The sequence below is a fragment of the Phyllobates terribilis genome, unplaced genomic scaffold, assembly GCF_046119375.1.
Source record: "Phyllobates terribilis strain yellow unplaced genomic scaffold, ASM4611937v1 Scaffold_1__5_contigs__length_1240528914, whole genome shotgun sequence".
NCBI lineage: Eukaryota > Metazoa > Chordata > Amphibia > Anura > Dendrobatidae > Phyllobates > Phyllobates terribilis.
The window spans coordinates 289421770-289434390 of NW_027362761.1; positions in this window are offsets into that span (position 1 = coordinate 289421770).

A 12621-nucleotide genomic window follows, 5' to 3' on the forward strand; every position below is an offset into this window, starting at 1 on the left:
ATGGCTCTTGCAACGGGCATTGCAAGTTGCTTAGTCCTAATTTTTGGCAGCTTTTGCAGGGAAAGCATAAGCAAATACTATGGGACACCCACTCCCCAATAATGGGACTTATGTTTGTAATATGCTGTACTGCATGGCTCTTGTAAGGGGCATTGCAAGTTGCTCCGTCCTAATTTTTTGCAGCTTTTGCTGGGAAAGCATAAGCAAATACTATGGGACACCCACTCCCCAATAATGGGACTTATGTTTGTAATATGCTGTACTGCATGGCTCTTGTAAGGGGCATTGCAAGTTGCTCCGTCCTAATTTTTGGCAGCTTTTGCTGGGAAAGCATAAGCAAATACTATGGGACACCCACTCCCCAATAATGGGACTTATGTTTGTAATATGCTGTACTGCATGGCTCTTGTAAGGGGCATTGCAAGCTGCTCCATCCTAATTTTTGGCAGCTTTTGCTGGAAAAGCATAAGCAAATACTATGGGACATCCACTCCCCAATAATGGGACTTATGTTTGTAATATGCTGTACTGCTTGGCTCTTCTAAGGGGCATTGCAAGTTGCTCCGTCCTAATTTTTGGCAGCTTTTGCTTGGAAAGCATAAGCTAATACCATGGGTCACCCACTCCCCAATAATGGGACTTATGTTTGTAATATGCTGTACTGCATGTGACGCACCCCCTGAGCCATGTGTACACGTGTGTGGGATACCCGGTGCCGTGTCTTTGGGGTCTGTAGTCTCCGTGGTGGTGACCCGGTCCCGTGGCTCAGGCTGGTCAAACCAGTGGCAGTCTTTCTTAGGTTTTGAGGTTAATTGTCCGACTGGGCCACCCGTGGATTGCGGTCAGTGAGCACCACCGCTGCGAGGCAGACCGCTGAGTCTGGTGTTGTGTGCGCAGCATAGAATGGGATAATTCCCCTCGGGAGGAGTATAGCCTCAGGGCAGTGAGTGTGGATGATGGGGGTGATGGTGCACGAGCGCAGCAGGAATGACTCAGAGTCTTTGCAGTCCAGTTCAGGGTCTTTACTGATGATTATAAGGTAGACCCTCCCGGGAGTACTGGCTAGCATAAGAGGCCTGGTCAGTCTGTGAGCAAGCAGGAGTTCCCCTGGCCAGGTGGAGTTGTAGGCCTCCTCGTCTGTCTGCACTCTTCCTGGCTACCTTGCTGTAAGCGAGTAGAAGTAGCCCACGTCCCTTAGTGTACCGTGTAGTGCTCACCCGTATGGCTGGTGACTTGGGGCCTTCTGTTAGCCTCCGCTCCACTACGGCGGTGCTGGTCCCTTGCTTGTGACTCAGCCTCCGGGCTTCTATGGCCAGAGGACCTGAAATCCCCTGCCGGCTGGTTTCTGCTGCTGGATATATAAGTCCTCACAGCTTCGGACTCCTGTGTCCGGTTCCTATTGTCTTCTGCCAGGGCGAGCTCTGCTCAGCTTCCAGCCCCTGGTCTTTAGCTCCTAGCTCCTACAGAGCTCCTTGCTGTTACTTTCCCTTGCTCTCACTCTGACTCTGACTGTTCTCTGACTCACTCAACCCCGCCCCAGATCCAGTTTATAAGGGCAGAATTCTCCCCTCCCAGGATTGGGGCAGGAGGATGTTGCATGTTTAAGGGATCCTGACCAGGAAACCTCCCACTTGCTCTCCGACGTAATATCTCTATTACTGTGGTGACCAGATCCCTGGGGTGCCACACATGGCTCTTATAAGGGGCATTGCAGTTCCTCATAATTTTTGGAAAGCCTTCCATTCACTGCTTAGGCCAACAGTGCACAGGAGACCCAGTTGCTATAATTGGAAAAAAAGGTTTAGTTAACGCCCTCTGACCTCCATGTCATTTCCAAGGGGCATTGGAGTGGCTCGAAATTTTGGGTAGGCACTGCACTCACTGTATGCCCTATAACTGTGTAGCCGAACCGCTCCTTTAGTTACAGAAACATATCCTGCAAGACATATCTGGTTGACTGGCCTGATAATGATGTGAATGGTCCCTGTTCCTCCTGCTCTTTCTCCTTTGCCACTACCACTACTAGCTTTGTTTTAACGGGAGTCATAGAACTTGGATAGTAGCAGGAAAACATCCAGCAATCCTCGGAGGAGGTAGGATATGCGCCAAAACGCTGACCACCAAAACGCTGACCACCTCAGGCCTAGCCGCTACTACATACATGCGCTTGCATTACAACAAAACAAAGCAGATGCTAACTTCTATCATCCTCATCATGCTCCTCACCTTGGCACTCTCAACTCCGCTGATGGAGAATCCAGGGCCCACCGGAGGAGTCTGATAGTCCGGTGGGCTCGGCCAATGCTGCCCTAAAGCAGGCCAGGCTAAGAAAAGTGTGGGAAGGGTTACCGGGACAAATAGGGGTGGCTGGGGACCGAGTATGGACACCCGGCCACTCCCTGGAGGCTGGGGAACAAGCGGGGACACCCGGCCACCAGGCGGCTGGGGACTGAGTATGGATACCAGGCCACCGACACAGCCATGGCGTGGTGGCCAGATTCCGCCTCCACATGCCTAAAAGGCCCAATTTAAAGTGCAAGCAAGCAAGCAGTATGGTATTGCAGCCTGGGGGTGGGTGGGTGGCAGGCTGCATACTTGCGCTTGCATTGCAAGGAATGGGAGAGGTACAATTGAACACTGCCCTGGGACAAGGACTTGAATGGGGATAGTTGCAAGTCTGCAACGACAGGTGCAAGGTGGGAGGCATCTTCGCATGTACCATGAACAGGGGTTTGGCATGCACACACTACAGCGGAATAGGCTCTCCTTCCCACTAAATGCACTGGGGAGGGCACAGGTAATGTTTTGGTATACGCGCTTAATCTTATGTATAAGGCGCACCAGGACAAATATGGGTGGCTGAGGACTATGTATGGATACCTCGCTGCCGAAGCAGCCATGAGGTAGCGGCCAGCTTCAGCCTCCTCCAAACTAAAAGGCCCCATTTCAAGTGCAAGCTAGCAGTATGGAATTGCAGTCTGGGGGTGGGTGGGTGGCAGGCTGCACACTTACACTTGCATTAAAAGAAAACATAGCAGATGCTAACTTCTGTCATCATCATCATGCTCCTCACCTTGGCACTCTCAACTCCACCGATGGAGAAGTCAGGGCCCACCGGAGGAGTCTGGTTCTCTGATGGGCTCGTCCAATGCTGCCTAAAGCAGGCCGGGCTAAGAAAAGTGTGTGGGGGGATGTTCCAAGGAGAAATAGGGGCGGATGGGGACCGTTTATGGACACCCGGCTGCCCCCAGGCGGCTGGGGACCGTGTGTGGACACCCGGCCGCGGGGTGGCTGGGGACCGAGTATGGACACCTGGCCGCCGGGCGGCTGGGGACTGAGTATGGATTCCAGGCCGCCAACACAGCCATGGCGTGGTGGCCAGATTCCGCCTCCACATGCCTAAAATGCCCAATTTCAAGTTCAAGCAAGCAAGCAGTATGGTATTGCAGCCTGGGGGTGGGTGGGTGGCGGGCTGCATACTTGAGCTTGTATTGCAAGGAATGGGGGAGGTACAATTGAACACTGCCCTGGGACTAGAACTTGCATGGGGATAGTTGCAAGTCTGCATCTTCTGATGCGGTAAGGATCACTTATGATGGGCACACTTTTAGACAGTGACCTGAGAGTCAGAGATGCTTCCAGGGGTCTTCCCCATGCTGTTCCCTTGTCTTTTCAGCACTTTATGCATGTGTCACACAGCACATGGCCAGATAAGGTTGTAAAATGTTAAAATGACATTTCACGGTGAATGCATTTGTCATAGTTGAAAGCAATACAAAAGTGCAAAAACGCATAAAAAATGCTACTTGTGAACATAGCCGAAGGTGTGGAGGAGTATTTTTGTTTTTGGTCATTTATTTTAACTTATACACAAGTCTTTACCCTGGAAAGGATGTTCCTTAACATATTTCACAGGAAAAAAGTTTCATTTTCGTTTTTGAACGTTTTATTGTGAGCCTGTAAAAGTGGCTTAATACCTCTGACCACGTTGTTGACAGCAGTGACCTGGGGGTCAGAAATGCTTCCTGGGGCGATCCCCATGCTGTCCCCATGTCATCTGAGCACTGTCACTATCGTTTTGGGCACTTGTTAGGCTTTTAAAAGACTGCCGGGGGTGCCACCGCAAAAATGCTCGAGTCTCCCATAGACTAACATTGGGCTCATTGCTCGGGTCGAGCACCCAAGTATCACGGCGAGCTCGGCCCGAGCTTCTAGCACCCGAGCATTTTAGTGCTCGCTCAACACTAATAGTATTTAATTATATTGTCTCATATGATATATTTGGGCGATTGTATAAAATGTAGGCACATACGTGTGCGTCCATGGTGTATTGTGTATTTTTGTATTCATATATGTGTATTTTTATATTTTTTACATATGATCACATTATGAATTATTGTACACTCATTGTTATTATATATTATATATGTATTGTATTCATCTGTTATGGTTGGTGGTGTAATTGTGATTTTGTGTATTTATTTTCTATGTGCATATTTTAGTCCTATGATAGTGTGTATGGGGTAGGTGTATTTAGTGTAGGTACACAACAGATTTATTTCTACATATTCATTATTTGCAATGGTGTTATGTACATAATTATTATATATATGCACACATCTGTATTTATATTTATTGCAAATATCCACTTTTTTTGGATATTACTGTGCAGTCATGAATTTTGCACCATATTGCACCTTTTTGATTGCACTTTATATATATATACATATACATATCTAATCTTACATTTATTTTTTATTGTTTATTTTTTATCTATTTTAGGGTCCCATTACATGTAATGAATAGTTATATACATGATTGTGTTTGTATCTCTCTGTGTTTCTTCTCTCTTCTTTCTTTTCCTCCCGGTATTACCGACTTACAAGTTCTACAGTTTAATCGATGGAGACATATTATGTTGTTTATCTGGTGCCCATGGTTACCTGCTGATGTTTTGCGCATGCGCCGTCTGTGCTCCGGTGAGTTGCTGGCTCCTTATCTCAATGCATCCAGTGACTCGGGCCACATGGTTTTCCTGATGTGGGCTAGTGCATGATGCGGCGCCCGCGACTTCCGGTCCCACCTGACGACGCATGCGCAGGTACATAACTTCGCCTGCTTCCATTGACTGTCATTTGATCTGTTGGTGCCCGCCCCTTCCGTGTTGTGGGTCGCTGCACGCATTGATTGTTTGGGCGGTCTGTTACTATCCTATTGGCCACAACAGTATTTTTAAAATCACCGGTTCATATGGACGCTACCCCCTAAAGAAGGACGTATGTGTCAGGGCTGTACCGCACAGTGCCATTCACACAGCTGGACCAATAATGCAGGTATAAAATTATTTCTTGTTCCTGGTTATGATGTCATGGACCAAATATAGGTATCAACATCCACACATATGGTGCATACCTGTCATTTACCTGTCCTTCATTTCTTATTATAATTTTCCTTTGATGTTGAGTCCAGCACAAGGATTGTAGTGTGATAGTGTCACGGGTGTGTCGCCACGAAGATCGTCACGATTACACAGCCTGACTTCTCGCAGCTGACTTTTTGGTGCTTTGTGTTTTTCGGCAGTGAGGGAGTTAATTCTCTCTCTCTCTGTGCTAGACGAGGTCCAGCCTCGCCCAGCTGCAATCAATGCTGCTGTAGTGAGACTCCTTCAAATGCCTGCTGGTCTGTTAGGGAAGTGTCGGTGAAAGCATTTCATGCAGACTAACAGAGCGGATCGTGGTGTTTGGAGTTTCAGAGCTAAGTGCATTTGGAGTGTTTTTTCCCTTCATCGCTTTATCATTTATCTTCTTTCCCGTTGCTGTTCCCTCTGTTGTAGTTGTGTAGTTTTTGTATGCAAGGTGGTTTTGGTTTTTCCCTTGTACTGTCTCGTTCGTCTAAGTACTGTGTGTGGGCATATTATTACTTGTCCCCTTTTGTTGTGATTGGGGGTCCTTCTCAGGACTAGATTACTTAGGTGCAGGGATCCTCAGGAGGTAGGGGTTACGCTGGCGGCCTGGACCTCTGTACCTTTAACAGTACCTCCAGGTTGAGGGATTAGTCAGGGCCCCAGCTTAGGGTCAGCTTAGGCCCCCTACCTCCAGTATACAGAGACAGCGTGACATTTTCACCGACCACTTAGTTTTTCTCCAGCTACCATGGATCCAGTAGCCGGTCTAGCTTGGCAGTTGCAGAGTTTGTCCATGGAGCTGGCGGACGTTAGGTCCAAGGTTTTGTATCCTCAGGAGAAAGCTGGACCAGAACCTAAAGTAGCTCTCCCTGACAGGTTCACTGGGAGGCGGGACAAGTTTTTTGCTTTCCGGGAGGCATGCAAGTTGTACTTTCGGCTGCGGCCTCGGTCATCGGGGAGTGAAGAACAAAGGGTGGGAATTGTCATCTCACTCCTACAAGGGGACCCACAATCTTGGGCGTTCTCTCTTCCCCCGGGCTCCCCGGCTCTCCAGTCAGTGGATAGGTTTTTTGCTGCTCTGGGACTCGTATATGATGACCCAGATCGGATCTCCCTTGCTGAGTCTAAGTTACGTAGGATCCAGCAGGGAGATCGTCCGGCGGAGGAATTCTGTTCGGAGTTCCGTAGGTGGGCCACGGACACCCAGTGGAATGACCCGGCTCTTAGGAGCCAGTTTTGTCAAGGTTTATCCGACAAATTACAGGATGTGTTGGCACAGTATGACTCTCCCGCGTCACTGGAAGCCGCTATGGCCCTTGCTATTCGCGTTGACAGACGGCTTCGGGAGAGGTGCGGGATAACTCTACCCCCTGTGATGACTCCACCTCCTACAAGGTCCCCTCATATGGTGGTTCCCCTGGTCAGTCCAGAGGAGCCTATGCAATTAGGAGGGACATCATTTCGGGGGAGGGGACCGGTGGTGCGCCATAAGACAGGAAGGTGTTTCTTCTGCGGGAGAAAGGGACATTTTATTGGGGGGTGTCCATCCCGTCCCTTGCAGAGTGAAGAGTCGTCGGAAAACTGTTGATCCCAGGTTGTGTGGTGGACGGCAATCTGGGAGTAGGTATTTCGTCCCTAGGTTCGTCTCAGTTTCTCGTACCGGCGGAGGTGGTGGTGGGTACGAGAACTGAGAGGATATCTGTTCTTCTGGATAGTGGGGCCGGGGCTAATCTGGTTGATGCTCGGTTTGCCCGGGTTCAAGGTATGCGATTGAGTGAGTTGGCTAAACCCATCCCCATATTCTCGATCGATGCCAGGCCTCTCGGTCAGGGAAGTTTTTTGCAAGCTGTGCATGACGTAAAACTTCAAGTGGGGGCGATACATAAAGAACTGTTGTCTTGCTACGTGTTGGAGGGTCTTCCCACTCCTATAGTGTTGGGCCTTCCTTGGTTAACTAAGCATAACCCGGTTATTAATTGGCAAACCAGAGAGATAAGCCAATGGAGTAAATTCTGTAATAAAAACTGCATGAACACAGTCATCGGTGCGGTTACTCCTTGGGTCTTACCTCCATTTCTGGCGGACTTTGAGGATGTATTCTCGGAGAAAGGGTGTCAGGAACTACCTCCTCATCGCGAGTATGACTGTTCTGTAAAACTGCTCCCTGAGGCCAAGTTACCTAAAGCTAGGTTGTATAACCTTTCTGGTCCTGAGAGGCAGGCCATGAAGGATTATATTTCAGAAAGTCTGGCTAAGGGGCATATTAGACCTTCATCTTCACCGGTGGCTGCAGGGTTCTTCTTTGTTAAGAAGAAAGATGGAGGCCTACGCCCTTGCCTGGATTTCCGTGAACTTAATCGGATTACGGTCCGAGATCCGTATCCGCTCCCACTTATTCCCGATCTCTTTAATCAGATCGTGGGCGCCAAATGGTTCTCTAAGTTGGATCTCAGGGGGGTGTACAATCTGATTAGGATGAAGGAGGGGGATGAGTGGAAGACGGCGTTTAACACTCCGGAGGGGCATTATGAGAACCTTGTCATGCCATTCGGTCTGACTAATGCCCCGGCGGTGTTCCAACACTTTGTTAATGACATTTTTCGCCGCCTGGTGGGACAGTTTGTTTCATATATCTGGATGATATCTTAATTTACTCGCCGGATCTGGTGTCTCATCAGGAGCACGTTAGGCAGGTGTTACAGATCTTGCGGGATAATAAACTGTATGCCAAATTGGAAAAGTGTGTGTTCGCCGTACAGGAACTCCAGTTTTTAGGCTTCCTGGTTTCAGCGTCCGGTTTTCGTATGGACCCTGGGAAAGTGCGGGCAGTTCTTGAGTGGGATCGGCCAGAGAATCTTAAGGCACTACAACGTTTCCTGGGGTTTGCTAATTATTACCGGAAGTTCATTCGTAATTTCTCGTCCATGGTTAAGCCTCTCACAGACATGACTAAAAAGGGGACGGATTTTTCTAGGTGGTCTGACAAGGCTTGTCAAGCATTCTCCTCCTTGAAAAAATGTTTTGCCTCGGCACCCATACTCATTCAACCGGATGCGTCACAGCCATTCATTGTAGAGGTAGACGCTTCCGAGGTAGGGGTGGGAGCAGTATTGTCACAAGGTTCGTCCCCTGGTAAGTGGCATCCGTGCGCCTTTTTCTCTAAAAAATTGTCGTCCGCTGAGAGGAATTACGATGTCGGCAATAGGGAACTCTTGGCCATTAAGTTAGCTTTTGAGGAGTGGCGCCATTTTTTGGAGGGGGCAGTCCATCCGGTCACCGTCATCACCGATCACAAGAACCTGCTATATCTGGAGTCCGCGAAACGTCTGAATCCCAGACAAGCTAGGTGGTCATTGTTTTTTACCAGGTTTAATTTTGTCGTTACATATCGTCCTGGGTCAAAAAATGTAAAGGCGGATGCCTTATCTCGTAGTTTCCCTGGGGCCGGGAATACGGACGACCCGATTCCTATCCTTCAGGAGGGGGTGGTGGTTTCGGCAGTATGCTCTGAGCTGGAGGAGGAGGTATTGGAGGCTCAGGGGGACGCCCCTGTTGGACCTCCGGGGAGACTGTTTGTTCCAGATCAGTTGCGACAAAAGGTGATCGAGGCACACCATAACTCAGTTTTTGCAGGACACCTGGGGAGTAGAGCAACTGTGGATCTCCTCTCGCGTCGGTTTTGGTGGCCTAACTTACATAAGGAGGTGGTAACTTTTGTCGCGTCCTGTCGGGTTTGTGCGCGCTCTAAGACCTCACATACCCGTCCGTCTGGGGCCCTCTTACCTTTGAAGATCCCGGAGCGTCCTTGGACTCATCTGTCTATGGACTTTATTACGGACCTCCCTCCGTCTTCGGGTAAAACGGTCATACTCGTTGTAGTGGACAGGTTCAGCAAGATGGCACATTTTATCGCTCTTCCGGCTCTCCCTAATGCTAAAACTCTTGCGCAGGTGTTCATTGGGGAGATTGTGAGGCTTCACGGGGTACCCTCCGAGGTGGTGTCTGATCGGGGGTCTCAGTTTGTGTCCAAGTTCTGGAAGGCGTTTTGTGCACGGCGGGGTATGCATTTGTCGTTCTCATCGGCTTTTCATCCTCAGACCAATGGTCAGACGGAACGTATGAACCAGAGCTTGGAGACATATCTCCGGTGTTTTGTGTCAGAGAACCAGGAGGACTGGGCTTCTTTCTTACCTCTGGCAGAGTTTGCTCTTAATAATAGGCGGAGCGAGTCCACTGGTAAGTCCCCGTTTTTTGGGGCATATGGTTTTCGCCCCCAGTTTTGTACTTTCAGTAGGGGGGGCTCTTCGGGGGTTCCTGAGGAGGAATGATTTTCCTCATCACTCGCTTCAGTATGGAGAGGGGTGCTGAAGAATCTGAATACTATGGGGAACCGATACAAACGTATGGCTGATAGGAGGAGAGTGTCTGGTCCGGACCTAAGTGTGAACGATCGGGTATGGTTGTCTACCAGGAATATAAAACTTAAGGTTCCCTCCTGGAAACTGGGTCCCAGGTTCATCGGGCCGTACAGAATCAGTTCTATTATTAATCCGGTGGCATTCCGTCTTGACCTCCCCCCTACGTTTAAAATTCACAACGTGTTCCACAGATCGTTGCTTAAGAGGTATGTGGCGCCGGTGGTACCGTCACCTTTACCTCCCCCTCCAGTGGTGGTCAAGGGTAACTTGGAGTTCCAGGTATCGAGGGTCATCGATTCACGCTTTAATCGCCGGTCCCTTCAGTACCTGGTTCATTGGAAAGGGTATGGTCCTGAGGAGAGGATGTGGGTTCCTGCGTCGGATATTAACGCAGACCGATTAGTTCGGGCCTTCCACACGACTCACCCGGATAAACCTGGCCCTGAGGGTCCGGAGGCCCCTCGTAGAAGGGGGGGTACTGTCACGGGTGTGTCGCCACGAAGATCGTCACGATTACACAGCCTGACTTCTCGCAGCTGACTTTTTGGTGCTTTGTGTTTTTCGGCAGTGAGGGAGTTAATTCTCTCTCTCTCTGTGCTAGACGAGGTCCAGCCTCGCCCAGCTGCAATCAATGCTGCTGTAGTGAGACTCCTTCAAATGCCTGCTGGTCTGTTACGGAAGTGTCGGTGAAAGCATTTCATGCAGACTAACAGAGCGGATCGTGGTGTTTGGAGTTTCAGAGCTAAGTGCATTTGGAGTGTTTTTTCCCTTCATCGCTTTATCATTTATCTCCTTTCCCGTTGGTGTTCCCTCTGTTGTAGTTGTGTAGTTTTTGTATGCAAGGTGGTTTTGTTTTTTCCCTTGTACTGTCTCGTTCGTCTAAGTACTGTGTGTGGGCATATTATTACTTGTCCCCTTTTGTTGTGATTGGGGTCCTTCTCAGGACTAGATTACTTAGGTGCAGGGATCCTCAGGAGGTAGGGGTTACGCTGGCGGCCTGGACCTCTGTACCTTTAACAGTACCTCCAGGTTGAGGGATTAGTCAGGGCCCCAGCTTAGGGTCAGCTTAGGCCCCCTACCTCCAGTATACAGAGACAGCGTGACAGATAGTTACAATAATGTATGTTTTGCATTTTATGTTTGGCCCTACAGTGCGGTCATGCTTGTGCATGTAGTGCCACTTCAAAATAAAGCTTTTTTATGGAAAATTATTTTGTCTCTTTTGGACCTATCATTCGGTGGTTCTCTTCTTGTTATGTGTCTTACCGAATGGTCTGCCATTCTATATTGGTCCATATAGTAAGCACACTATTATTTGTGGACTTGATGATCTGTGGGTCCGAATATTGTCATTTGTGCTGCTACATCCAGTGTTTCTTGTATCTTATACTTTTGCTGTGTTTTGCACAGGCTTCGTCTACTCTGGATATGGATCTTAAAGCCAGGGAACTATCCTGGCAGGGACAAATCAATGAAGTGTTTGGTAACAGTGGTGCCACGGCATTGGATTCTATTAGTTCACAGGTTGTTACAGTTACAAATACAATTGGAAATTTACTGTTTAAAAGGACACGTCTATGGTGGAATAAGCCCTTCCTAGAAAACTATATCCTGAAACAGTTGATTCCTAGGGGCCTTAGGGTACCTGTTATACCATCTTTTTCTATTGAAGATAAGGATTTTATTAGATATTGGGAGCAAGTGTGCAACAATACATCCAGGAAATTCCTGGAACTTCTGATTCAACTCCACCTTAAATCCATCAGTGAGATCGATAAGATTCTTGAATCGACCTATGGGAATGCGAAGGTTGATCTATCTATAGATCAAATTCACTCCATTGATATACAGATGAATAAGTCCATGGACCTTTGGGTAAAGGATATTCAGGCAAATCAAACTAAAAAATTGAATAAAGATCAAAAGGACCTTGCCATGGGCAGATTGTATAGGTGGAAAAAACATATATCATCAGGCATAAATAGGGATCGTACCCCTTCCATCTCATCTAATCCACCGACCAGTGAGGTTTCTGACGCCTCTCCTTCCATCTCTGTATCCTTTGTATCGACTCCAAAACACAAACGTGAGCTACGCTTTCCTCCTAATAAACGCAACTACGGTTATTCACCAGAAGACAGAAATAACTTAAAGGTAATTAACCTTAGTTCAAATTCTTTTTCTCAGACTGAGATTTCCTTGCTAAATAAAGGCTTGATGTTTTTTTGCTACAGCCCAGTTCGATAGATTCACGGCTATCAAAACCTCCATTTGTTTGCAAGGAAGTTATTATTTAAGCGTTACTTTCATGATGAGACTACTCTCCGTTTATTTCCTATAGAGACGGAACAGGAGACGTTAGCTCATCTGGAAGAACTGGTGGAGGAACACAACAACCCAATAGGGGGTAAGATCCCTCCCTCTATTAAATCACGATCCCAGAAATTTCCGCCCCTATCTACCTGCCCCACCATTGACATTTTTGTCAAAATGGTAAGTAAGGACTTTGAAAAAATTCCCAGATATTCAACTTTGGATAATCTCACCAGGGAGGAGAGACAATGTCTACAGCGGTTACGGAAATTGTCAGATGTGGTTTTTAAGCCAGCCGATAAGGGTGGGAATGTGGTGATCTAGCCTAAGACAATGTATGAAGTGGAGGCGTTTTGCCAATTGAAGGACATAAGGTGCTACAAAAAAATGACCTTTAATCCTTAAAAGAAATTTCAGATTGAATTATGTACCATCTTACAAACAGCCAGGGACAATGGCGTTATTTCTAAAGAACTACATTCAGCA